This window comes from Falco punctatus (genome assembly GCF_963210335.1).
Source record: "Falco punctatus genome assembly, chromosome: 9".
NCBI lineage: Eukaryota > Metazoa > Chordata > Aves > Falconiformes > Falconidae > Falco > Falco punctatus.
In genome coordinates, this window is record NC_137589.1 from 6,940,028 (window position 1) to 6,966,592 (window position 26,565).

The 26,565-nt window shown below is 43.3% G+C and overlaps 1 protein-coding gene across 4 annotated transcripts in view; it reads left to right on the forward strand.

Moving 5' to 3' along the window:
- Window positions 1-54: 54 nt before the first annotated feature.
- The window catches only part of KAT6B (lysine acetyltransferase 6B), a 145,376-nt gene continuing 118,865 nt past the window's right edge, over window positions 55-26,565 (forward strand). For 3 of the 4 annotated variants that reach the window (XM_080403181.1, XM_080403185.1, XM_080403186.1), the window contains exon 1: window positions 55-26,564. The gene's annotated coding sequence lies outside the window, so the exon portion shown is untranslated. The remainder of the gene's footprint in view (window position 26,565) is intronic. The other variant, XM_080403182.1, reaches the window with a different exon arrangement.

Genomic DNA, 26,565 nt, shown 5'->3' on the forward strand with positions numbered 1-26,565 from the left:
TGTACCATATTGAAATGGGAGCGGGAAGCAGGTGCGTAACCCACAGTACGTGCTAGATCTCCACATTTTATACATGGCTTTCAGTGTATGGGGAGGTGTTCAAGGGTGATCTCAGCTGTAAGGATGGGAAGGAACATCAGCTTGGGGTGTGTACCACAGGAGAGATGAAAAATTAATGGCTAGGGTTCATCAGAGGATGTTAAGTCGGTGCACTTTACTGCGTAGCGTGGAACAAGGGATGCACAGAGACTGAATGTTGTTATTGCAGTTTGTGCTTTGCAAAGAGTGTGGGGAGAAATTAAGTCTGTGATCCCAATGCCCTTGTTTGGCCCAGCATCCACTCTGATATATTGGACAACAGGCTCTGTCATCTTAGAGATCACCTGGTGGGACCCCTGCAAGTACATCAGGGAGCTTCAAACCTGCCACCTCTGGAAGTCCTCGTGGGGCCATCGTCGCAAGCACGTCTCTGCATTGTAAGTACGATCTGTTCTTGGAGGGCTCGGGCTCACAGGCTCTATCTGAAAGAGGCTGCCGGTGCAGGCCTTGTCTGCCTGTGGACCTATTCATGAACAGCTTTGTGCAAATAAACTTGTTTCTTCGTAGTGCTGCTCTCAAAAGAGCTTTGGACTTCACATTTCTCAGGAATGAATGTATTGGGGTGAAAATGGAACAGCGAACAAAGCTGAGGTTACAGTGTGCATGGTCCTCAGGCTTTACAGGTTGACCAGAAGAATGTTACTTTTTACATCTCATGATTAATTTTTAATTCTTTAACTTGATGTATCCATGCGATACTTTTTAATCAAGAAAAGCTGATAGGCCGAGGAAGGATGTGTTGCAGTCCCTGCTTTTAATGTATGGTCACATATGCCACGCCACACTTACTGCATGGATTTGGTTGTCAGTAAGGAAAAAACCAGTGGTCGAGTAGTTGAATTTGCTGTTCCCGTTGCTCTGCATCCCTGACACTTTCCATTCCTTTTGAAACAACTTTGTCAATGTCCTGGCCAGATAATGGCGGCCCATTTAAAACAGAACATAAATAGGTAAACATTTTTTACCATACCAATGAAATTACAAGACAGCATAACTACTGTAAAGGAAGGGAGGCTATGTAAAGGAAGGTAGTTATAACATAGTGGGGGGTTCTTTTTTCCTCCTTTCCCTAGGCTGTTCCTTGTTTTCAGTTCAGGATGCGAGACAGTCAAGTCAGAGGTTCTGTTCTGAGCTCCTCCACTGACATGCCTGGTGAGTTTGGGCTCCTGACATTTGGCTCCGAGTGTCAGCTACAAGGCGTAATGTGAAGCCAGTGGGAGTAGCTGAGGAATAAACCACTATCCAATTCATGGAAGGGTGTCAGAGTCTGACCCGCTCTATTTAGCCATTCATTATTTCTCCAGTGTCTGTCAATGGATATTCTGGGATGATATATAGATACTTAGAAATGTACTGCCAGATCAGGCTAAATAATTTCAAATTGTGCTGTCAAATTGCCTGACGATTTTGTTCTGGTCTCTTTTCAAGGTCTGTATTTCTTTCCTGCTTCTCACTGATGAAGGAGGGTTTTATCTATATAATGGATAATGGTGCCATCCTTAATATTCTCCCTCATAAATATTCTGCCTCTCTCTTTGGTCCTCTACCAGGTCGTTCCACACAGAGGCATGTTAGAAAACTGGCCTTCCTGAGAAATGTCATTGAAAGAGTTGTCTGCCAGTGACATGTGCCACTGTCTCAAATCCCAGATGGGATAACTGAAGTGAGTCTGTCGCTGAGCTTAAGCCATCATTCAAACGCAGAGTTCTCACCTGGGTTACTTTCAGGAAAACAAGTACTAGAAATCCATTTCCCACTGGCCACCGGGCGAACACGTTGCCCTCACTCAGGTAAAACTTTTCCCTTTTGCTGGCAATAAGACTGCATCTCCTGTGCCCAGCATCGTGCCTTTGGGGCTCATTTTAGTGCCACGTCAGTGGGTGGCAATGCTGCTGAGGTCGACAGGCAAGGAAACAGGCCCAGCGCTTGGAAAGCCGCATGCTAAGTAGCCAAGAAGAATTAAGAGCTGGGAACTGGGAAATAAAGGTTGTGTTTCTGTTTCTGCAGGCGATCCACTTTGTTACTTTGGGCAGATGGCTTTCCTGCCTCAATCTCCTTCCCCCCATAAAGAAGATGGTAAGCTCAGTTAGATGGCAAACTCGAGAGGTGAAGGTGGTGAGAATTCAAGTAGGGCACTGTCGGCCACATCTGCGTCTGTACTCATTGCTAGTCTTTTGGTTATCTGGAATTTCCCTTTTGTACATGAACTAATTCAAAGCTATTTGTTTACCCTTAAAAAACAGTGCTAGCTGTTACTGCTTGTTCCGAGGGTTAAGGCAGGGAAGGCAAAGGAGGTGAAAGGAAAGAGAAAAAGCTTTACTGAGAAAGTAAAGTAAAATATGCCACATGAAAATGACAATAGAAACACACACTGTTTTAAGATGACAAGTCTGGGAACAATCTTTAATTTAAAGGGTCTTATCCACAGTTTTCATAAAGAAATGTTAATTAAAAGTGTGATGACATGTTTGGGATTTAAAGGAAATCATTCTGCAAAGGATTTACAGCAATCACAGCTCCAGAGCATTAGGATTACAGATCCTTGTGCTGTTCCTTTTCAGTGATCATGTGATTGGCCTGCTGTTAAATATAGCTCCCATTTAGTGAATTGAGACAGGCATGGGAAAGGTAGGGATAGTTTCCCTTTAACCAGCGGGATTTCAGAGGTGTTGGAGATTATACAATTCATTAGTTTTTACATAAGATCAAAGGGAGAGAGGAAGTCTTAATTTGGGCACCAACTGCTACTGTCTGAAAGTATTGCAGATTAAACGAGCAGAGAACATGTGCGGTGCTAACTGCCTGTATTAGAGCATGAGCCTATTGTTTTATATCTCACTAACTCATTGTTCTCTTCCCGGAGATAATTCTCACACTTAAGACCTTCGGAGATAGTTATGTCTATTGTGAATAGTTCAGCAACCAACTGGCTCAGAGGTTATTGCCTAAGCATCTTTCCCTTGCTCTAATCCCCTGCAAGGTTTTTTTCTGAGGAGTGTTATTAATCTGAAATGACTGCTAACTGACTCCTGTGTCAAACATTATTCATTATGTGCTTTAAATGCTTCCTGCAGAGGCCAAAATAAATTTTGCTTTTTAAAAGCAGACCACAAGGAGCGCCTATGTAGGGTATTTCCTAAAAGATTAGGCTCAAAATGGCAGTTAAGATGACGAGGGGAAAAAACTACGCTCAAAACAAAGCTTTGCAATTTAACCAGGGACGTACAAAATGGACAAGCCTCAGTTACCAAAACCCACTTTTCATACAGAATTATCTATAAGATGTTCCCGCGAGAGAAAACATGCACCCTTGCAGGGCAGGAGGAATACTCCTATAAAGACGTGGAATAGGCAGCCTTACTGGCAAACAAAGGCCAAATAAGCAAAATTGTTAAAAGCAGTAATTCTTTTGTGTCTTGGGGGTTTTTTTTCAGGTGTCACTGGTGTTGGCATAAAGCAAGAGGGGTTTTTTGTGTCAATGGCACTGACAGGCCTTGCATGCGTAATGACAGTATAGGAAGAGAGACAGACAGATAGATTTGAATAGCAATAAGGTGGGTTTTCTTCAGTGTGAAAAGAGCATGGGATTCATGTGTACCGAGATGAAGTATAGCCTTGCTGCACAGTGCAAATATTTAATGCGGTTCTAACTATCCCTTGGTTATTGGAGTGTGACAGTTAATAGCCGTCAGCTGCCAAACCCAGTGAACAGTTTGGTTCCCTAAAAAGAAAATGAAAAGTTAAAAAATGAAGCCAAGTCAGACTAGAAACCCGCAAATCATAAATGTGCTGTAGTTTAGCAGGCAGATCATCTCCAAAGTTGAGAGCCATGTCGACCTGAGCTGCTTCTCAAATGAGAGAAGGATCGAGGACGTCTGTCTTCTAGTCCCAGCTTTGCCAGGTGCTCACAGGCGAGCCTTGGCTGGGCTTTCTGCCTCCCACGGCCCTGTGACTCCCCAGCGATGTTTGTAAAGGAGGCTGAGTACAGGCTGGAAGGGAGAAAAACAAAAGCATTATCCTTATTCTGGATCAAATATCTCAAGTCAGTGGCGCAACGTAAATGTGTAAAAAAATGGAAGAGCTCCTAAACTGGGTGTGAGGGAAGTTGTGTGCTTTGAAGGCCTCCCTGCCTGTGGTGCCATGGAAATGCTAACGTTGGTGTAAAACACTGCCCTGAAAGAAGCATTACTCTGAATAATAGCAGCATATGAGAGAATATGTCAAGAAATAGATTCACCTTGAAAATCACGTCTCATTCTAAATATTACTTTTTATATCCATGCTAGAAGTAACGCTTCACTTAAAAATTGCTCTGTTTTGAACGTACCTACTTTTGGGGTCCTTGGGGGTATTTAGGGGTATATAGGGTCACATTCTCTCTTCCCCTATATATTTGCTGGCTGTTCTTCTGTGGTGGTAGGTACCGAAGAGATGCGATTAGGCGGCCATGCTCTCCAGGCTCCCTACAGATGGTGCCTCCGGAGGACAGGTTAGAGCAGGGAGCTGAGCAACAGCCCCTGAAACACTCCGCAGGCAGCTCTGCTGGCTCTGGAGAGAAGGTAGGATGGGACCCAGTCCCCTAAGGCTGTTAGCCATCTAAAGCGGAGCAGAGAGGGGGACCGCTCTTCCCCGGCCTTTTCCCTTTGTTGGTATCACACTTTCCACAGAAAGGCAAGAGTGGGGAAAAGAGATAACGAACAGGCATATAAAGCAACAAAAAGTGTAACCATCAGCAAAATGACTCGTGTTTAAATTACCTTGATCTCAGTTTCTTAAAATTATTTGGATTGCAAGTTAATGCCGATTCTTCTAATCTCTCCTCTTCACATTAATCCTTGTGGTAGATACTGCACAAAATCCCATTGCTCATCTGCTGTTTGGGCAGCGCTTCCTACGCAACCTTTTCTTTCCATAGGATTTATCTCTCTCCTGAAGTATTTCCCCGCAAACACATCTCCTGCCCCAGGTCTCTTCTTAAGAAGAGTAGGCCTGGGGGCTTTTAAGGGGTGAGGCAGTTACCAATCACAACGGGTCTTCCCAAAAATCAGATTGTTGTCATATCTGCAGATCATTGAATTAGAAATTAAATCATTGATCCAACTTTGGGATTCATTTTCAGGGATATCCTGAATGGTCCTCAAATAACTTGCAGAATTTCCAGGGTTCTATCAAGCTATCACACGCACAGACCTATTTTAGTCTGGCCTGTCCTACAGCATAGCCAGCTGCTGTGGCTGTCTTGCAGGGTAAGGACAAAGCACTTTCCTATTCATCTCCCAAGGTCAGTACAATAGCAAACACATTTTATGTCTGATAGTGAAAAGCATTTATCAGCGCAACTTCTGCATTCCGTAAATGGCCACAGATTTCACAAGATGAACACCCTGGATTTAGGGAAGGTTGTGCTCCAGATACGTGGTGATTTGTAAGTATCGTGAATACATACATGATACATTGCTTTGCCGAAAATCAGCGGTAAAACAGCTTCATGAGGCTTGATGTTTATTATGCACCACAGTGTTTCAGGACAAAGCACGAAAAAAGATTTTAGCACATAACCTGGCAAATCCAGCTTGGGAAAGGAAGAAATTAATTTGGAATGACTTGTCATAGTATGTTTACTATAGAAATTTATTATGCCAGCTCAGAAGTTAGCCCTTCAACCCCCACAGCAGCAGCAGCAGCAGCCGCAACAGCAGCAGCTTAAATTGGGCCATGGGAGTCTCACAGAGTAGGAAGATATTTGAGTTTCCCTGAGGCTTAGGGTTCTGCCCTGAAAAGAAGCCTCACATATTGGTGTCTCAAAGGAAAATGATCAATGGTAGTGTGCTTGAGTATTAACTTGCACAATACCAGCTACAGCTTCACAGTTTGGGTTGACATGCAGTACTGCATCATCCTTGGCATGACGTATCTGCACACCCCTGCCTGATGGAGGGTTTCCTTGTCCCTCTTAATCCTGGCTATAAAGTCACAAGTAGCATGTTTTATTTATCCCAGACTTGTAACTTTTTCCTAATGGCCTCATTTTTCTAAAAGAGATGAAGATGGGGCATTGATGTGGAGGACATCTCTCCAGTACTGTGGTTCATACCTTCTGAGACAGGCAGCTTCCCTGAAACTCACTCACTCTTTGCTGAACGGATGATGGAAGAACTGCTCTGTGCTAAAAAGGCCAGTGAGATTTCTAATGATCCATCATTGCTTGTGCCTCTTGCCACGTTTCACACTGTAGCGAGAAATCAACCCTGTTGGACCAGCAGGCAGCCCTACCAAAGGACTAGCTTCTTTAATTGGCTTTAATTCTTGTTCTTTTAATAGATATTAAATTACAGGCAGATATATCCTGCCTATGTACTAGCCCATCCTGATGCTGTGATATCGCATGGGAACAGAGCACAGGGCGTTTGACGTTGCAGCCCCATATTGTCGCTAGATTGAGTAGTTGAGTAGTACACGTGGGAGTAGGGGTCACAAGGGGCTTGGTTTACGTCCCCTCCAAACGCTACTGGCAAGAAGAAAACAGATACAAATGCCTGTTGCATAGGTCTCTCGCCTTTTGATTCTGCTCATTTAGCTCAGCTTAATGATTCTTTTTGGCTGGCTCTTCCCTTCCAAACCATAGCCGTGAATATTCATCTTTGAAAGCAGAGCACCATAGAAGTGGGCCTTCCTGCAGGACTCTTGCCGGCTGCCACTCCTGCTGACAAAAAAGATTGCAAGAAGCAAGAATTTGAATAAAGGACAAACGTCACATATGCTGTGTGCTATGGAGGACAAATGCTGAATACAAAATATGTTTAATTGCTGAGTTAATTATCTCACTAAAGTCTAAATGTTGTTTTTCGGCACTCCCCCCCCCCCCCCCCCAGTTGTTTACTTTTATCAGTTAGAAAATAAAAAATCAATGTCATGAAAAACATAATTATATTCCTACTAATCTGGAGCGTTTTCTCATTTGAGTACTGCAGTCTGATGCGTTTTATCACTTTCCATCAGATTATAGCAGTGGAAATTGCCACCTAAAAGCTATGGCTTTAGAGCAAAAAAGGAGAAGAAGAAAACCCACCCCAAAGCCATGTGCCATGCCAATCAAATCTTATTCCAAATGACAAAGCTTCTGCGATTTCCTTTCTGACAATACATGAATAGCTAGTGAATAATTGGTTCAACAGGAGCTTCATTAAGGTCCAAGAGAGAAAGCGGGATCTTTCATGTGAATAATTTGGAATGATTGGTAAAAATGAGGTGTTATTATAGGATTGCCTTCTGCTCCACAGTCAGAAACACACAGCCTCTACCTTGCAGAGGTATGAAAACATTTTGTAAATAGTTCTAGCTGCTCCCAAGTGGTGGATGATCCTGCTACTTAGTGGGAAGACTTTTTGGTTGCTACTATTTCTGGATTAAATGCACCCATTGTTTACACAAATGAGAAGGATTTGAGCTTTGCCTGGGGAGCCCAGCTGTGGGTGCATCCTCCCACTCCCAGCTTGAACAGGATTTGGTGTAAGCCTTGGGGGCTTGTCCACCACCACCGCAGCACAAAGGGTAGTGACACTGACTCACAGAAACCCAGACCCTGTGACCATGCACCCCAGCTCACCCCACCGCACTGCCTCGCTTCGTACCATCCAGTCTGGGCTGGAGAGTACATCCCACGGTAAGTGCATCAGCCTGTCCACAACAGCTTGGCCCCTACAGTCTTGCTGGTGGGCAAAAACCATATAGAAAGCTCAGGAATGTTACCCATGAGAGTGACCTGTGGTCATTTACTGGAGGAAGATAAGTGCACGTCCGACAGCCACCTCGAGGCAAACCACTCTCTCCTGGCAGCGTACTGACCATGACCCCCATGTAGCAGGGCAGTGCAGTACAGCAGGGCCCTACCAGGAAAGCACTGATGCTCCTGTCACCCTCCTGGTGAGACAGGAAAAGGCAGAAGGAGCAGAGATGAGCTTGGGATTTCAAGGAGTGACCAAGCCCTGGGACTGGGAGCTGACATCCTACAAAGACAAGCCAATTTTTGAACTTCAGATCCGGGCTCCCCTCTCCCTGATGAGGCCAGATATCCCTGACTAGAGCTGATTAACCTCATGGCCTTGCTTGGGATTTCATATGCCCCTAGGTTCACCATATGGCATCCTAAACTCTACAGATACTTCAGATTTTAACAAATAACCATTTCTTTGAAGGACCAGTTTCTTTACCCAGTGCGAACAGATGCTTCACCTCACATGAAAAATCATTCAGTGATTCTGGCAGCCCCCGAGCTGAATTACCCGGCTCTGGCCACTTTAGATGGCTGTGACCTCAACATGGGGCACCTCAGCAGTCGGGCAGGAGGCTCTTTGCCCGTACCCCTGAGGATAATGAAGCCTTCTCCAGTATGTCATCTCAAGGCATCACCCGTGAAGCTTGAAAACGGTAAGTGAATGCATTAAAATACCACTTTAAAGATAATCACCCAGGGCTATTCACAGCCTTGAGGCAGCGCTTTGCTAGTGGTGCATGGTGTCGGGGTTTAGGGGTTCAGAGTTTCTTAGTGTTTCTTGTTGAGTCCTTTCTAGGTTGAGCTGGAGAAGGCCCTGACCAGTACCAGTAGGGCTCTAAATGCCCCCAAGGAAACAAACCCACATCCCAGTGGGACCCTTTCCCAAGAGGTTCAGCAGGCTGTGGTAGGACCATGGCGTAGAGACAGGTCTGGAGGAGAGCATACTGGCTAAACGTCTGGTAAGAGTGACCAGGTCTGTGCCAGCAGACACATGTGCCCTCCTGCTCTGGCCCCCGCCTGGTTTGACGGGAGCCAAAAGTCAGGGAATTGATTTTTCACCCAGTGTACCCACTGTAGCTCAGCACAGTTATGCTAATGTACAGAGACAGACGCTACCTGCCAGAATTTGGTTAATTCCTGCCAAATTCATGACTGCAATAAATAACAACAGCAATGTTGAACATGATCCTACTCCTCCAGGCAGTGAATAAAACAGCCTTCCCAACTCAGAGGCTGTGGCCCGATGTCAAGTGGCTGCAACCCAGCCAGCTCGGAGCAGCTGAGGGGGCTGCGTGTACCGGAGGAGATTCACTGCAGGGTAACTTATGGAGGGAGAAGCAAGTTTCATTTACTGTGAGTGCCCATTTGCATGGACAGCAGTTAATCGGAGGGTGATCCCTTACCGTGCTGAGGCTCCTCACCCCATGTGTGCTCCAGATGGGGTGAACCCACTATCCCTGCGGGACTGGGAATCTCCTGAGGGTCTAGAGCCTTAGCAGACCTTTCTCTGCAGTTTCTGAATTTACAATGTCCGTGTTCATTTTCATATCCTTACAGCCTACTATTTAAACCATTTATCCCGTCTCTTTCCACAGGTCTTCAAGTGGCTGCTCAGCAGACTCTGCGTTGCTGGCATTAAAATAGCCTTGTCTGAGAGATGAGAACTAATAGTATCAGCACATGTATACAAAAACCACCGACAAACCCAGGGCATGCCGTAGGATTTCTGTGACCGGTTTTGCCATTCATAATCAAAAAGAAAATATTTGTCATCGCTCTTCCTTAGAATGTTTTACAATGGCAGCTGCTACCTGAGCTGGTATTTGGGTTGCTGAGCAAGTGAGCAGCATCCTAACACACAGGCAGGTGTGCAACCATGCTCATTTGCTGCTTTTTGAGGGCAGGAGAAGGGTGATGTAATTAGCAGACACATGTTTAAATTTTTAATTAAGAGTTTTAATGGATTATTCACTGCCTACCAGAACACACATGCTCTTACTTTCTCGCTCTTTTAGGCTAGGTTCCTAAGGAAACCAGGCTTATTCAGTCATGCTGCCTGCCAGCCAGCCAGCCTTCCTTCCTAATCAGTGTTGAACTCTTTGGGGTTCGTGGCAGGCGAACACCACTTCTGTGGTAAAATCATGACTGCATCACAACACAGTTGTAGGAAAAGGTCTGAGCAGCTGCTGCAGGAGCTTAGCAATAGGCACAAAAAGACTTCTCCCAGGAGCAGGGCCCAATCCTCCAGCAAAATCACCGGGGGTGAGGGGAGGAAGGTGTGAAAGTAAAGCAGGGGAAGAGCAAAAAGATCATCCTGACATGTTGACCATGGTTTCCCTAGACTCCCTCTGACTTACTGTTCAAAGAGAAGTTTTTTGTCTTCTTTCAGCCTCATGAAACTTGCTGATGCAGTGATACTCTTTGCAGGGCCAGTGCAATACAGATTGCAGCTGGGGTTGGAAGGACACTTAACTGAAAGATGCATTGGACTCCAAGAATTGTAAGTGCTGCTACTCCCAGGAGCTGCGTTCTTCTACTTGTGAATTAATGGCATTTATTTCCAAGATGTCTCTATAATTTGGGTATAAAAAACCTAGACAACTAAGAAAAAGAGTTCCCAAAGTTTCTAACCCTGTCCTCTTATTGCAGAGAGAGGGGAAACAATGTCAGACTATCAGTTTTTCTCCTGTGGTTCAGTAGTGTAAGTGGTAGGTTTGATTCCTGGCTGAATCCACCATTTTTGTTCTTCTGCGAAGGAAAATGCGTTGACATTTTTGCTGAGATCATCAGTCTTTAAAAGCTGTGGAGATTTGGAGAGGAACAGCCTGTCAGGGAGCAGCAAGAACTGGCTCTCTGCAGGGGAAGGTGAGCTGGGAGCTGAGAACAGGAACACAGCTGGCAGGGCGGCATTCTCACCAGTCCCGCAGCCGCCACGTGAGGCAAGCAAGGCGGCTCCGGTGAGGGTGAGGAGGGTCAGGTGCAGCCCAGTGAGCCCCGGGCAGCTTCGTGGTGGAAAGGCAGGTCTGGAATCAGGCTGGAAGTCAGCTGCAGGTCACGGTCTAGATCCAGAGCAGTGGGCCCAAAGCCAGGGATGGGCACGGCTGCGACACAACAGGAGCTTCATCTCGGATGGGGGCCAAATGGAAGGGGCTTAGCTTAAAAGCAGGTCCCGCAGGAAGCGCTATCAGCCCTGGCTGAGGCCTCCCGGCAGCGCCGTGTCCAAGGCCAGCGAAGGAGGTGGGGCAGCTCTCGGCTGCGTTAGCTCCAAGCTGGCCCTGAGCCCAGGCAGCCAAACAGCCAGGAGGGGGGATGCTCTCAGGGCCCTGAGACAGCCCTCGTCTTTCTGTGTTTGTTCTTGCTTGAGGCATGGAGGAATAAGTCGGAAAGTTGCTATGAGATGCGGAATGCTCCCTGATGGTTTTAAAAGCCATAATCTTCCCTTTTGGATTTAGGCTTGCCAGATATAACTGCTGCTTGTTGCCTGGTGGTCCAGCAAATGGTTTTTCTAACCCTATGGAGTCTGAGGAAATCATGAAGCTACTCAGCACCTGCCGGTGAACATCCTGGTGGATGGAGAGGACCCTGGCCCTAAGCACAATGTGAGGTGGATGACCACCTGGGAAGTCTAAGGTGCAGAGTCATAAATATTAAACCACAGAAGCTGAACAGCCAGAAATGAAGCATGTTGTTACAGCTGAACAAGAATTACTTTTTTTAAAAAAAAAAAAGCACACCAAACTCTTTCTGTATGTGCACAGTTTAAATGGGAAAACAATTTCACTGCACCCATGTAGTGGGGGTACAGAGCTGCTCCTGTACTCTCAAAGCTACATAAACTCACCTAGGAGCTGGACTGGGGTCTCACCTGGGCTCTGAGTCCTCAGCCAGTCCCAGCACAGCACAAAAACTGAGTGTTGCAAAGCAAACTGCCAGGGAACTCCTAGTACTGAACTACAAGAAGATTCTTGTCCCATAATTGGGATCTGCATATTTGTTTTGATTGTTTCATTGCAAAATACCTCAGTGAAGCTACAAAGGATATATTTGACATCTGTTGCTGACAGGTTTTTCTACACCATTCACCAAAGCAATGTTTTGTGCACCTTCTCTCTTATTCTGTGTTCTACATGAATTATCCATGCATTAACACAATTTACAATCACTTTCATTTTTGTTACTGTTGCATTCTGATTTTATGGGTAACTTTTTTTATTAATTCCTTCCCACCAATTTGCCTGAAGGTGAGGCTTCGTTCTGCGCCAGCACTGCCCTGCTACACTGCATCCCGCTTCCCGGAAGAAGGTCCATGCTGTCAGCTCCATTTGCAGGATGGCCTAGGGAGAGACAAGCAGTAGTACCAGGCTATCAGTTTCTTGTGGAGGTTCTGCTTAAATTCCAGGGTGCGACATGCGCCTAAAGGACTTTCCCACTTCAGTATCTCTGTCAGAGCTGCTGTTTGAGCGGATGTGGCGAGCCTCTTCTTCAGACTCAGCAGTTGTTGCAAAAGGTACGTTTCCACTCCAACCAAACAAGACCCAGCCTGAATCTGGTTGGAGAAACAATCCTGGAGCCTTAGGATCTCCACCCCCTCCCCCAAATCTCTGGTGTAGATAGATTAGTGAGCACAAACAGGGTAGGAGCAGAATGAAATTATTCATGTTACAACTCTCTTCTCAATTTACTTGGGGATTGCAATTTTGGTCTTAATCTTGTTCCTGCACTTTTTCCTCGTAATCCGCTTTGTTCTGTTCATTTACATTATTTTAATAGCCTATATATAAACCCATTCTAACATATCACTGCGCAAAAAGTATGTGTGCATATGCATGTATGGGCATGTGTCTACGGTTTTATATAGCTATCAAGTCATTTGGGTTTCAATATAAAAGTCATTGTCTTAGATTTTTAAATGTGGTGGCAGCTCTTCAGGGTCCTGGCCTAAAATTATTGTATTAATTTAGGGATAAGATTGTGTTGGACCTATGGAAGAATTTTAAGACACAACTGCAAAATGCAACATAGATATAAGATACATTTTGGCTTCTTCTATCTGATTTAAAAACATATGATATGGAAAAAAATCTGAAATAAAAAAATCAGAAATCAGCAGTTGATAGAGAAAAAAGTGGTGTTGTACAGAATGAAAATATGGATAACTTCCAGGCTGCCTTTCAACAGCAAGGTGTATATCCAGGTATGAAGTGAAAGGGAACAGGAATGTTTGGCTGGACTTTAGGATGGTTCTTATAATGATTCTTCCAACAGACCATTCAAGTTCTTATGGCAAAAAATATTTGCCACTCCTTTTCCATGTGCAATTTTGTAAATCAAAAGGTGATGGATATTGCAAAAAGTCCTGAGAGTATATGGATGAGTTTTCCAGTGAGCATCCAGACTACTGGAAATGTCACAGGCCCTTTAATTTAGCCTTGCTAGCACCAACACAGCCCTTTCACGGAGTATTGCCTTCACTGGAACTGCTCACATACTCAGATGTTTGCAGTGGCATTTTTGTGCATGGCAAACTCTTGCAGTATGGAAGGTTTTCTTTTCCCTGGCAGTGCAATATGCAAATACACTCCACTGATGCAAAACTGAGCCCACTTAGTGCAGCTTATCATACTGAAATAGCCTCATCAGTGCAAGCACCCAGCATCCTCTTACCCAGGCTGTAATAAGATCTCAATGACATATACAAGGGTGTGTAGGATCAGATTATTATTGGTGTAACATTAAAGTCCTGCTCTGTGTGGCAGGCAAATGTATAGCGCTTTTCATGGCGTTTTATAAAGAAAGCTTGAAAACACAGTGCATCTATATATCTGGGCAATCAGCATTAATGGCCCTGAGCAGCCCCACTGGGGGCCTCCTTACTAGCCCACCCCTGCCCAGGAGCCCCAGTTCAGCTCAGCCCTAGGCTTTGTAGCAGGAGCGCTGGTTTCTGTCTCAGCTGCAGCAACACCTGTGCCTGGCCATGGGCCCCCATTTATCCAGCCCACAGGCTAACTTCCCAGCTTGACCTTGACTCTGGCCCTGTCTCATCACCATGGACCTGCCTGCTCATCACTATACCCAGTACAGATCCTGACTTGTGGATCAACTGCCTGGCTTGACCTCAGACCTGCCTCATCACCACAAAATTGCCCGGTGAGTTTGACTTCTGGTTAAACCTGGCCCTGATCTTGGGGTCTGCCCTACCCTGCTCCCTCGCTGCTCGCCCTGGGATACCCCTTGGCTCCTGGGCCACAGGGGGAAACTGACTCTTCTTGCTCCCTGATGCTGTACTAACAAATCATTATGTGCATCCAGGAACAAGAGAATAAAATTAAGAGATGAGTTACAGACTCAAGAAAACTTGTTAATAATGGAATCAGTGACTCAGCACCCTTGCACCATTAGGATGTGCCACATGAAGGATTTTTCCTAGTGTGTCTCAGACCCTGCTTCAGCAGTATGAAATATAGATCATGAATTAATTAGAAACAATTCAGTTGCATGATCATAAAATTGTTTTTCTTTCCATGAATGGATGTAACTTATCTGTCTCTGTCACAAGTGCTCCAATTTGTCTCTGAATTGGACTCAGGGCCTTTGGAGTTTCATTAGGGATTTTAAAATTATACATGTGGTTCCGAGAACCTCAGTCCTTTTTGGGTTTTAAATCTGTCTAGCAGCAGAAGATAATAATTCTGTTTTCTTAAATACAGCCATAAGGCTCCCCATGCACCAGAGAAGCCTTGTACCTAGAACAGGTGGCAGGCTACTTCTGCCCAGCATTGCAGCAGGGGACCAGGTAGAGCAGAAGCAGAACCATGGCCTGGAGGCACAAGCCCTGAGGAACCTGCCAGGCCCAGCTCTTTCTCAGTTTTCCTGATGCCCTTCAGTTCAGCACCACATCACACACAGCCTCCCTTTTCTCTGAACTTGCAGTGACTGCTGTGCTCCATCATGAGAGAAGATGAGTTTTGTCCCTGGCAGATGCTTGTCTGTCTTGGAAGTATATGTGCAGTTTGGCCTGTCAATTTTCTGGACTCATGCTAAAGACGCCTTTGTCAGGGGAATCTGGTATGTAGTGGGGCTCCTTGGTGTGTATGGGGGATGGTTTTATTTCTTCACTGCTCACTTTGTGGCCTGTCACATCCTTTGATCTAAAAAAAAAGCCAAACTGTACTAAGCCTCAACAGTTCATAAAGCTGTGTTCAAAAGCGTAAGATGCTGCTGAAATCCACTGTTGTTCAAATCCACATGGATCATGTAACGTCTAAAAGCTTCTTTCCCCACAACATGGAGGAGATGAATTTTAAAAACAAACAAACACACACCCCCGCAGCTCCCCCAAGGTCAACATGTAGTCATTCAACTCCAGCAGTCAGTCCTGTCTGTAAAGAACAACGCACTTAATACTGCTAGCCTCATGATGGAGATCACAGTGGTGTCAGTTCTCAAATCTAAGAGAAATAAAGGTTCATGTTCCTGTCCCAAGAGAAGGCAATTGGTTTTGAAGGGCTGTCAATCTAGAAATTTCAAATACAAACATGTACATGTGCCAGCGAAGTCAGTCTTTGACCGTATGAATAACCTTTCTCCAGCCTGGATAGCATAGCTGAATAGCGGTCTTTGGCACAACTGAATGTGCTGGTGTTTGTTTGAATCTTTCAGCTAAAAAGTATTTCCAAACAGAAGGCTAAGAATAAGATGCTGCAGGTTGCTTAATTGGTTACTGGTGAGGAATATGGCAATTGCTTACCCCAGATAACCATTTGCAGTAAACACTAATAAAGGACAAGAACTGATTTAGGACTATAATTAGGGTTGCAATGGCTTAAAACCCAGTAGAGAAAGACTGAACATCAGGAATAAACACCTTGCTGCTTTCAGGTGGGTTTTCTGTGAAACGCTGGGGAGGTGTTGAGGAAAACTCCACCCGGGTCGCTTTAAGGTAGCTCACTGAGAAAAGTGCACAACTGAGTTACACATTTATTCTGGACTTCCATTTGCGGGTCATCTTTAAATCTAAAGAACACATTTCAGGGAGCAAGCCCACTGAAAGAAGTTAAATTTGCCAGCTTTTCTTCATTTGGATCTACGTTCTCTGCTTTCTTTCTATGATCCTATACTTGGAGCATTTAAATAACTAAATCATCAACCCAGAACCATTAAGTCCTTTTCTCCTACCTTCTCTCAAAAAGAAGAAGAAGAAAAAAATCAGATAAATTGCAAAGAGAATTTTAACTAGGTAAAATCAAGGAAATTTCAAATTGAAGTAGGCCCTTCTGTTTAAACAGTGTTTAATGCTGTTACTGATTAGAATCACAGTAGTGCCTAGATGTCTTAGCTGAGATTAGGCAGGGGGGTAATGTCACTTTCTTTCTACTCTAGATTAAAAAAGACGGTCAAAGGAGGTATTACTGTCTCTCTATAACAGAAGATGAAACTCTTGGAGGTTAAGTGACTTACTGGTAGGAAGTCTGTGAGAAAGATGGGAAATGAAGCCGGAGCTTCTGAGTTGCAGTTTGGTGCTTCATTCCCAACTCCTTCCCTCTGTCAGGGAGCTGTGTTCAGGCAGGGCTCCGAGGTTTGCTCTTACTTGACCAGTACATTGCTACCTATGCAAAGTGGGATCTACGGTGCTCGGACCAGATGGGCTTTGCAGCAGGAATTGGAGCCGGTTAACGTGGCAGCCTGTGGGTTAATTCTTTATGAAATGAGATTGTTGTTCATGTGTGTCGTGCAACTGCACTCAAGAGACCCAATTTTGATTGCTTGCGTTACCAGCTGGGAAGTCAGAAGTTTGTAATTTTAGAAGCAAAAGGAGAAATGTAATTTCCTGGACTATAGATGATTCTTTTTAAAGCAATTATCCAATATCTATAGAGTCAACATGTAAACTCCGTGATAATTCTTTTCTAAGAGGTTAATTGTTATAATAGGAAAAAAACCTCATATGCAGCAATTGAAATTGAGTGGCTCTGTCACTATATTCAGAAACCCCTTCCCAAGCTGAACATGTTCTTTCTAATAATCCCCAGCATTTATACAGACAGGAGCATTTCTGAACTCCAGCTCTGCTTCAACAAGAGACAGGTTAATGTTTTTCCTATTTAACAAACAAGAAAACTGCAGCAAAGAGCTTTCAGCAAGACTAGAAACAGCACCATGTATTTAAAACTCAAGAGATCCTGCTGCCCACTATTGTATTTAATCTCTTCAGCCATATTATTTTCCATTAGACTATTTGCTCTGATAGCTCTGGATAGCTGTGGGTCTGAAGCCAAGGAAAGATGTTTTTTTTTAAAAAAAAAAGGCAAGTGTAACCCTGAAAGAAACAAAGGGCATGTAGGCTGAGTGGGCAAAGGGATGTGAACGAGAATGCTCTACTGGAAGTTTCTGGGTTTTAGGAATATGTTGTTAATGTGTATAATTTCTCTGTGAGGATGTCACTGCTATTTTACAAACATTAATGATTTATTTTTACAGATTCCCTCTGCAGAATGTAAATAAAAATAGCTTATTTACTGTCGTTCCTGAAATGGCTACGTGTAGGCACAGAAATTCAGGGCCTGATTTTCAGAAGAGATGACAAATTATGTATATATAGAAAAAGGTCAGGCTTACTTTTCCTAGATCTAATGAAGATGGAATTATTTTTCTTATATTCCTGAATGTTTTCAGTTTACAGATAACTATTCAACTATGTTTATGTTTTAATTTTTACCAAATTATGGTGTTGGATTAAAAAGTCAACATTTGCTAATAAAAACACTGAGTTTATTGTAAATGTTCATTCTTTGAGATGCTGCCTGCACTCATAAAGAGAATTTCTACCTCCACAAGTTTACAATGTAAATTTTATTTCAAATTCTACCACATCCAATTCTTAGCATAAGGAAAACCTGTAGTATAAGAGACAATTTGATGGTCTCTAAAAAAAAATGCCAGCGAGCCCCCAAATTAGAAATGCATATTTCCAATATAAATAATTTCACATTTGCTTATTCAGTTCAACTGCTAATTGAATGGTCTCCTATGTGTCTTGGCATTTGCAATGACAGCATTTGTGAGAAAGTTATTTTTATGATGTAATGTGGGAATTTATTACATATATTTGTAGATTCCTTTCCTGTTAGATAATTTGCTATGTGCTATCTTTTTGATTTTTTTTTACGTACCCCTTGCTTCCCAGAAAGAGCACTGAGGCCACAGATGAGCTCTTTATTTAACTTTAAATTATTTTAATTTAGTCCAGAGTTCCCAAAGATTAATTATTTTGTGCACTCTGCTTCAGATTGCTTCATTTGCAGGAAATTAATGTTCAGCATTACTTGGAAGTGAAGGAAAATGAACAGATCATTTTTAAAAGTCTGTCATTAAAACCATATACTTTTTTTTTTTTTTTATTCCTAATGACTGGGATTTTAAATGAGCCATACAAAATTAAGCCCAAACATGGAAACACTTAAGCTATGATAGTGAGCTCATCAGTCAGTAGAAACCTTTCACTGGTTTTAAAGGATTTGAGATTATTCCCTGAAGCAGGTAGGTGTATAACTTCATAAATGCACGCATGAGTATCCCCACTGAAAACTTCAAGGCTATTCAGATGCAGTCACACACATCTTGTTCAGACCACAGCAAAGGTGAGTGAGGATTGATTGAGGTTCTTGGTACTACCCACCTCCTCTCCCCAGACTGTCTGTTCAGGCATAATTACATCTGTAATCACTCCCTAACCCGATACAGTTTAGCTTATACACTTTTAATGGCAGGTCATTTCTAGGGTGTCTGAAAGTTCTTTGCACCTTCTGTGGGGCTGCTTGCCTGTAAACAAGTGACAATCCAGGAGATGACTCATGGATGCGAGTTAAGCACCCAGCTCCTGTGGAAAAACAATATGAGTTGATTAACTCCCAGCTGAGCTTTTGAAAATATCCAACTTTGCTCTTAGGCCACCTTTCAGCTGAAAATAATGCATAAAGAATGCTACTGGTTGCAGTGGAGCAGAATATTCACCTTAGCCCAGGCGACATGATATCTCACTTACCAGCAACAAGCTGTGTTAAAAAGATTGGGGGAGGGGGGTGTGTGTGGGGTGTGCGGGTGGAAAGGAAATCTGGCAGCCCAGAATTAACAGAGTGGGTGAAATACTGTGAGGAGCAAGAGAGACAGCGGTGGATGTTATGGAAAGACACAGGGTCTGATTATCCAGGCGTTGAGAGGAATGGGGGGGGGGGGGGGGGGGGGGGGGAGAGGGGATGTTCTGCAGCTTAATTAATGGAAAGAGGCTTGTGCATCTGACAGCAGCCCCTCTGCAAGGTGAATTCTTTCATAAAGAGCCTCATTCATGAGTTGCCAAGACATCCACAACCTATTCTTGAATTCACACAAAAATTAAAAGAAAAACAACTGACTGGCTAATTTAGCGACTTGCAGGATGCAGCTGGTGCTACTGTTTTCACAAAAATAAAGGCCTTTTCCCTTCCACCTCCTAGCCATTCCAGTCTTCCTCCCCACCCCCAGCTATTTTGTATCCTGCTGCACCAGTGAGGAGTGTGACAACTCCTGACTTAGCTGGCACTGTGGGATATCGAATAACAAAGGGGAATAATATCAGGATAACAGGGGGGTTCTGGCCGGTGCTAAGGAAACAATTCTGACAATCTCACTGCTTGCCCAGGTCCTGCCATCAGCTGAGAGGTAGAACTTCCCTCCTTTTTTTTTTTTTCGTTTTTTTTCTTTCTCTCTCTCTTTTTTTTTTTCTTTCTTTTTTTTTTTTATGAAATAAACCAAAGGCTTCGTTATGCTGGATAATGCAACTCCTTCCCTGGCATCTTGATAAATCACCAACTACCTATCCCATGTATCACTGAGGAGACAGTTTGTGTAGTTCAATGTGTATGAAGAAGATACTTCATGTTTCCAGCACTGATACATTATTACCTCGGCTCTTCCTAGCTACTACTTCACATCTCATATTACCTGACCCAAAAAACCAAGTCTCTCCTGCCCCCCAACTCCCTTTCTGCCCAGATTTTCCTCCCTAAAGGATATTTAATACAAAATCCTACTGTGCATGATAATAATCTAACAACCAGAGTTAGTCAAGTCGGGAGCCCTGATACAAGCAAACCTCTAGCTATGTTTAAAGCAGTGTTGAGCAAATCTAAAGGTTTCTGAAAGGGTATTTGAAATTATGTGGTATATTGCCACCTGACTCTGACAGGCCTCCTAGCCTAGCTAACAGAGGTAGAGTTGCTCTAGCACCAACAGCTATGAGAAGTGACTGAAATAAATTGTTTGTGCAGCCAGAGCTTTATTTAGCAAGGGAACCTCTCAACTAATGCCGCCAACAAAGAAAGTAAACAAAACATCATACAGGCCTAGCTGAAACCCCAGCTGGAGCTAGCAGTTTGGTCCTTGAGACCAGCCCAACTCCTCTTGGTTCGAGCTGCAGAAGCAGAAGTCTGGAGTGGAGGTTGCTCCACTTCCAAACTATACAGACCAGACCTAAGGTTCTCCTAAGCCTGGGCTCAGCAAATTCAGAGCTGCTTTGTCACATGGGCTATTTCCCAAACTCCCATTCTTTATGAGAAGCTGGGTGTGCCAGGAGATGCTGAGCAGAAGTTGAAAGGGGAAGGTGCTCCAACCAGCTCTGCAGAAGGTGAGGGGTTTCACTGTCTGTTGAATCTGAAATGAGGCGGGTGTGCTTTTTGATCATATTTCTTATAGCTCTGGCTGCTTGTCTAGTGCTGTCGCACATCAAGGGTTGGGCAGCATCAGAATAGTCTCCAAATGATGTGGCTGGTGTAACAGCATCTCCAGTTATTTCAATTTCTTCAGCTTATTAATAAGGTTTTAAAAAATGTAGTGGAAACTGGATGAGAATGGGATTAACAAAAATATGGTCAAGCTCTTTCCTCCCCCTTTTTCTCCATGTTTCTTGGCAATGTTTGACCAATAAAAGACTGCCAACAACTTCAAGTCTGGAAATTTTCCCCCAGCTAAAACTGAACTAGAATGTAGTACACCCACATCACAGTTGGAAGTTGTGAGAATTTGTTCAGTTACATTAAGGACTGTCAGGATCCTTTAGAGGCTCAAAGTAACCTTATTTAGCAAAACTGCCTTTGCAGTCTCTTTTATTGGCTTCTAAGTAATGAGGATGGCCCTTTTTTCATCTGAAGGGTGCAGCAAGTGTGATGCCAGGCTTTTTGGAGAGGTTTCCCCCCCTCTCCTTCTTGTCCAGTTGTATCTGGAGAAAGTTATAAAAGTAATATTCATCAAAACAGAGAGTGAGAGAGTATTCCAGCAGTTTGGAGAGCACAGAAAGCTGTTGGGAAACTGTGAAAGGGATTTTGTGTGCACTCTAAAAAGAATCCCCCCCTCTCATGAAGTGACAACCCAATATCCCCAAAGGGAACAGCAGGAGGGAAACCTAAACCTGTCGACAAAGTCAAACGATAATGATTGGAGAGTTAATTACTTTAAAGCTCACAAAGACAAGCTGAGGTGTTAAAATGGCTCCTGCAAACACCAGCATCCTCCCCTTTCACCTAACCTAACTAATCGCAGCAGGACAGTAGCAAGAAGGACCTGAGCAGCCCCTGATTATGGCAGCTTTAACTAGCTTTGAGCAAACTGATTTTTACTCATTTTCAATTCCATCCTTCATCTCATCAGCTGCCCTCAGCAAGTATTACTGTAAATGTGTATAAAAACATGAAGCTGCATCAGGTTCAGTGATGCTGGTTGATATAGAGTCCTGCAATATCCCGGGCCTTCCTCTTGGGATCAGCCTAGAAAACACTACTCGTGCACACAGCAGCAAAATGCTTCTTGTCATATCAGTGCGTTTTACATGGCAAAAGGAGAAATTTAAATCCAGTACAGCTATAACTAACAATTTACTGTGGAGCCTAGGCGCTAATCCTTTTTTCTCCAGCAAATTTGTTTTGAGTCACACTTTATATTAAGATTCCATTTGTGAGGTTTAACACAAGATTAGCAGGTGTTTCTATGTAAAACGTATAAAGTTTAAATATATCGGTAGCATTATTCAGAGGATGATGAGCTATTGTTATCAAAAACCCTATTGACCCATTGGACTCATGGCAATTGATTACCATTTATTAAAGCATCTATTAATCACTTGCTAATCCTTTCTCTTGGGTGTACAAATAGAACCTCTGTATGCAGTATTGGGAGATACTGTGTATATGAAAGACACCATCTTATAGGATACTATCACGTGTAAAAGACACCTGGGTTTTTTCTGCTTTACCTTTAACCTTTTCCTTTGCACTCCTAAATTCTATTCAGCCTGTTGCTGCTTTAACAGGTATAATAGTTAGTGCAGGAAAAAGATATGCTCCTACTAAGGTTTCAAATATGCGTTAGCAGGCCACTAGTTTCTTCTCCATGATTAGCACTGCTACTCTATCGGCGGATCTCCCGTGGCTAGAGCAGGGCCCTTGGAACTCAGGTGGCCAGCTTCTTCCTTGAGCTGGCATGCTCTTCTAAGTGCTTTGCTCTATGCTCTGTATCTCTGGTTGGAGAACAGAAAAAATAATATCCATTCACCTAACAGAGCTCTTATAGGAACTAATTAATTAAGGATTGTAAAGTGCTTTGATATAGCAGTGCGGTATATTTGCCAGAGTAGAATGGAACATGTGGGATTTATTATAAAAAGTCACTGTCTCCATCCCTGTGGGATGACAGCTGATCTACCACAAACATTTATTTCCAAATTACAGTATTATGCCAATTACAACTCCTGATTTGAGGCTGTTACAGCGCTTGCTTTATAATCTGTTCACTTCAGGAATTTAAAAGCCCCCAAATCAGTAAGGTGGCAGCAGGAGACTATTTTATACTATTGCGCAATTTTATTGAATGTAATAGATGCGACAGCAAATGATCAGAAAATATGCCCACAGGTTATTCACTTTGTGTGTTTCTGTGTGTGTATAAAGATATGCATGTATATATTAATATAATCTATATTTGTATTTATTAATAGTGCTTAAATTGGGCAGTGATGCTCTGTTGTGTGCAGCAGTGCACACATACGTAAACCAAGAAACATTCCATTTGTATTCAGAGGGGTAGACTTAGTTACACAGATTAATCTTTCAGATTAAATAACAATACAAAAGCAAAACAAAACAAGGAAAAAAGGAAAAGGCTGTTTTAATGCAGAAGGAAAATGAGGTTGAAGGTTAGGGTTATGGGAAGCTGCTGAACCCATGGCAGGTGAGCTAAGCAGAGGAGGTGGTGTTGGTAAAGGATATATGCGTTCAGCTCATCAGCAGGGACGTGCTCGGGACAGCACCAGAGGCTGGGAAGAAATGCGCTGCACTCTTAGGATAACACTTCTCCCGAAGGTCACTTCTTTCAACAGCCTATGCCAGGGGAGGCAATTTCCAGGTGACGGTAGCCACATACATGTGGTTATGTATGGTAATAATAGAAGGAATACCCTGGCTTTGTTGAAGCCATAGGAAATTTTGGCAGACTTTAACGGGGGTCAAGACTTCACCCTCTAGCAGCTCCAAAGATAAATAGGGATCTGTCACCATACCAACATGGACAACTACATAATTGTTTCTAAATATGTAACAGCCTCACTACTTCCATCGGAACTGCACCAGCGATTAAAGCCCTCACAGGGAAATTCTTATTCTTATGTGTGGCAGTAATTTCATGCACAAGAATTTTCTTACTGATTTCAAATGAGTGTTCAAACTCCAATTTAGCGTTCTTTTTTGTATACTGCTGAATTTGGGCTGCATATGGCTGGGCTTCATTTAAGCAGTAGTCTCCAGCTCGTCTTACACCACTGCTATACATATAGCAGTTTTAAGATTTTGATTTTTGAGAACTGATTTTAACTCAGACCATGCTCAGTCCTTAACTTCTTGCTTTCTCTCACTTGTGGTCCAGAAATAGCAACCATACGTGCAATTTTAGAATAAACCTAAGGACTTCTGGAGAGAAGGATATCATTACTACATACACTACAACATATATGTGCAACCGAATATATTTTTTCACAGGGGGAAAAAAGTCCTTTAAAGATGGTATTTAAACTATAATTAAAGCAAGGAAATTAATGGAACAGAGCGATCTGGTCCATAGTACTTCTAAGAGCAGATGAGAGAAAGTAGGTTCGATTTTAGACACTTGTTTTTTTAAATATCAGGCACATCTTTTTAGCAGGTGGAATGGGTCTATTCAATGTGTGGGTGACGAGGCACCTGTTACTGCTCAGGGGCAATTTAACTATTATACTTCACCAGGCTTGTAGTGGTTATGGCAGAGTAAACACCCCAAAGTCTGACAGTAGAAGAACATGCTAAAGTGTGAATTTTACTGCTTAACACTAACTTCCTTGATGGGCTTATAACTTCTCCATGGATGTTTTTAATGTAGCTGTTTGGCTTTTTTCATATGATAAACCAGAAACATTTCTTATCTAGATCACAAACCAAAATGCACGCAACATGTTAGACATTCTCAATTAGATTCAAAGTGTTTCAGGTACTTATGGCTTGTCTGGGTAACATGTGCTGTCTCAAATTGAACCACCCTAAATTCATGATGCAATTCTTTTGAAGTCATTATTTTGGGAAATAATATAATTGACAGTGGTAGTGGATCTAAGTTCGCTGGAGGATGATTCATGTATAAAGAGGTTCATGTGCTTAACTTCACAGTTTACATAGTGTTAAGTAGACCTGTAAATGTCAAGATCCATAGGAATCTCTCTTCAAACAAAAAGTTCTTGAATATGTTAAAAACTGGAACACAACACCCAATGACGTACTGTCTTGTAAAATTTATTTTTAGGAAAAGAATTAAATTAAGAAGAAGGAATGAAAGTATTCAAACCAGAGGCTTTTATGGTTTTTCTCTGTGCTATTACTTATGTCTTCAGCACACTCGTAATTTCAAAATGGCCAAACAGACTGCGAGTTTTCTCCAGTGTTTTTTTTCCTGAACTGGGATGAGGCCATGCCAAGTTTCAGTTTCAAGAGATTATTTTTCTGTTTTTACCCCAACCAAGTTGGAAATTTCCCGGAAAGAGGAAAAGAAAAAGTTTATAATGGAAATGTTGACACAGCTTTTGGAATAGTGTTGCAAATGTGATGCTCTGGCCCAAATTGTGCTGTAATGATTTATATTGTTTCAAATAATTTAAAAAATATTTTCAATCACAGCCAAGTCTTGAATAATGCATGAACCCTGAAGGATTCTCCAACAAATATTAGGTCACTACACATTTCAATTTCTCACTCTATGATTAAAAGGCTGCATCTGGCAGCTAAGACTAAAGCCTCAGTCAACAGGTATGGTATGGTAGAGACATGCTGGAATATTATTTTCACCCAGTAGCTTTTGGTAAGTAGGTCATTCAATTTTACAGTACTCTGAAACATCACCAAAGAGCTTCCTTATACAGTATCTCCAGCAACTGACTCTGAAAAAGTTGCACTAAACCTTAACGCTTAGTATTTTATTAAAGAAACTTTGTTCGCTTGCTGGTCTGTATGCAGTACATGATCTGGAAAAGACCTTCTTAATTTATTGTAGAAGGTCATTTTCCACCCACTCTAAAAGGAGAATATTACTTTTTTTTTTTTCCTTTTAATTTTATCTTTTCTTCTTTGGGACCAGATATTTTTTGATAACTCTGCAGACAGGCACCTAACAGCAACACATCCCCCACAAGACATGGAAAAGGGAATGCCTCGGAGACCTCTGCAGTGGGTCATGGTTTGGGGAGACGGGGGTGCTTAGCTAGTGATTGCTTGAGTAGATGCTTAGGTAGGTAATTACCTTTCCCTCCCTTGTGTGGTACCCTCTGGTATATACCCTATGGCATTTTGGCACGCCATGCGTTGATGAGAAGTGGCATTTGCTAGCCACAGCTGAGAAAACCCAAAACTTTGACATGGCAAGCGGCCTTCGGCAGCATGGCAAAAACGCTTAAACAAACTTTAAGTCCCTGCGTGTCATCACCTTGTCCTTTAAAATATATCCCTCACAACGTCTTGTTACATTTACAGCAAACTCAACGGGAAGACATATGTAATTTGTTCACCCTCCTCCTTTCATCCCTCAGACTAATTATGGTTGCCTCAGACACAGCCCTCTTCCTCGGGACCGAGGAACTACGGCTCCAAGCCCTTCAGGAAGGATTTCCCAGAGCCTGCCTGCGGTGGTTCTTCCATCGAAACGTTTTAAATGGCCCCACATGAGAGGAAAAGCCCAAGCCAGCCCCCCGGGGCCGGCGGGAGGCCGCCCGGGCGCGGCGGTGACCACTTCCCCTCAGGCCGCCTTCCCGCCCAGCGCGCCCCGCAACGGCCACCCGCGCGCCCCGTCCCTCAGCCCCACGCCGCCGCCAAGGGGACGCGCCTCCCCCCAAACTTTATTGCCTTTTTTTTTTTTTTCTTCACCCCTTTCTTTCCCTCTTTTTTTTTTTTTTTTTTTTTTTTTTTTTTTTAAGGGAAAAAGGTGGGGGGAGCTCAATTTCCCACTTGCCAACAGCAGATAAAAAAAGTGGGGAGGGACCTCTTCTGTCACAGCCTATGTAGATTAACCTTTCAATTAGCTGTTATCAGGTCCTGTGTCTTAGCACCAGTCCTCGCAATCTGCGTCCGCTCTGCATCGCGAAGGCTGGAGGTCTGGGG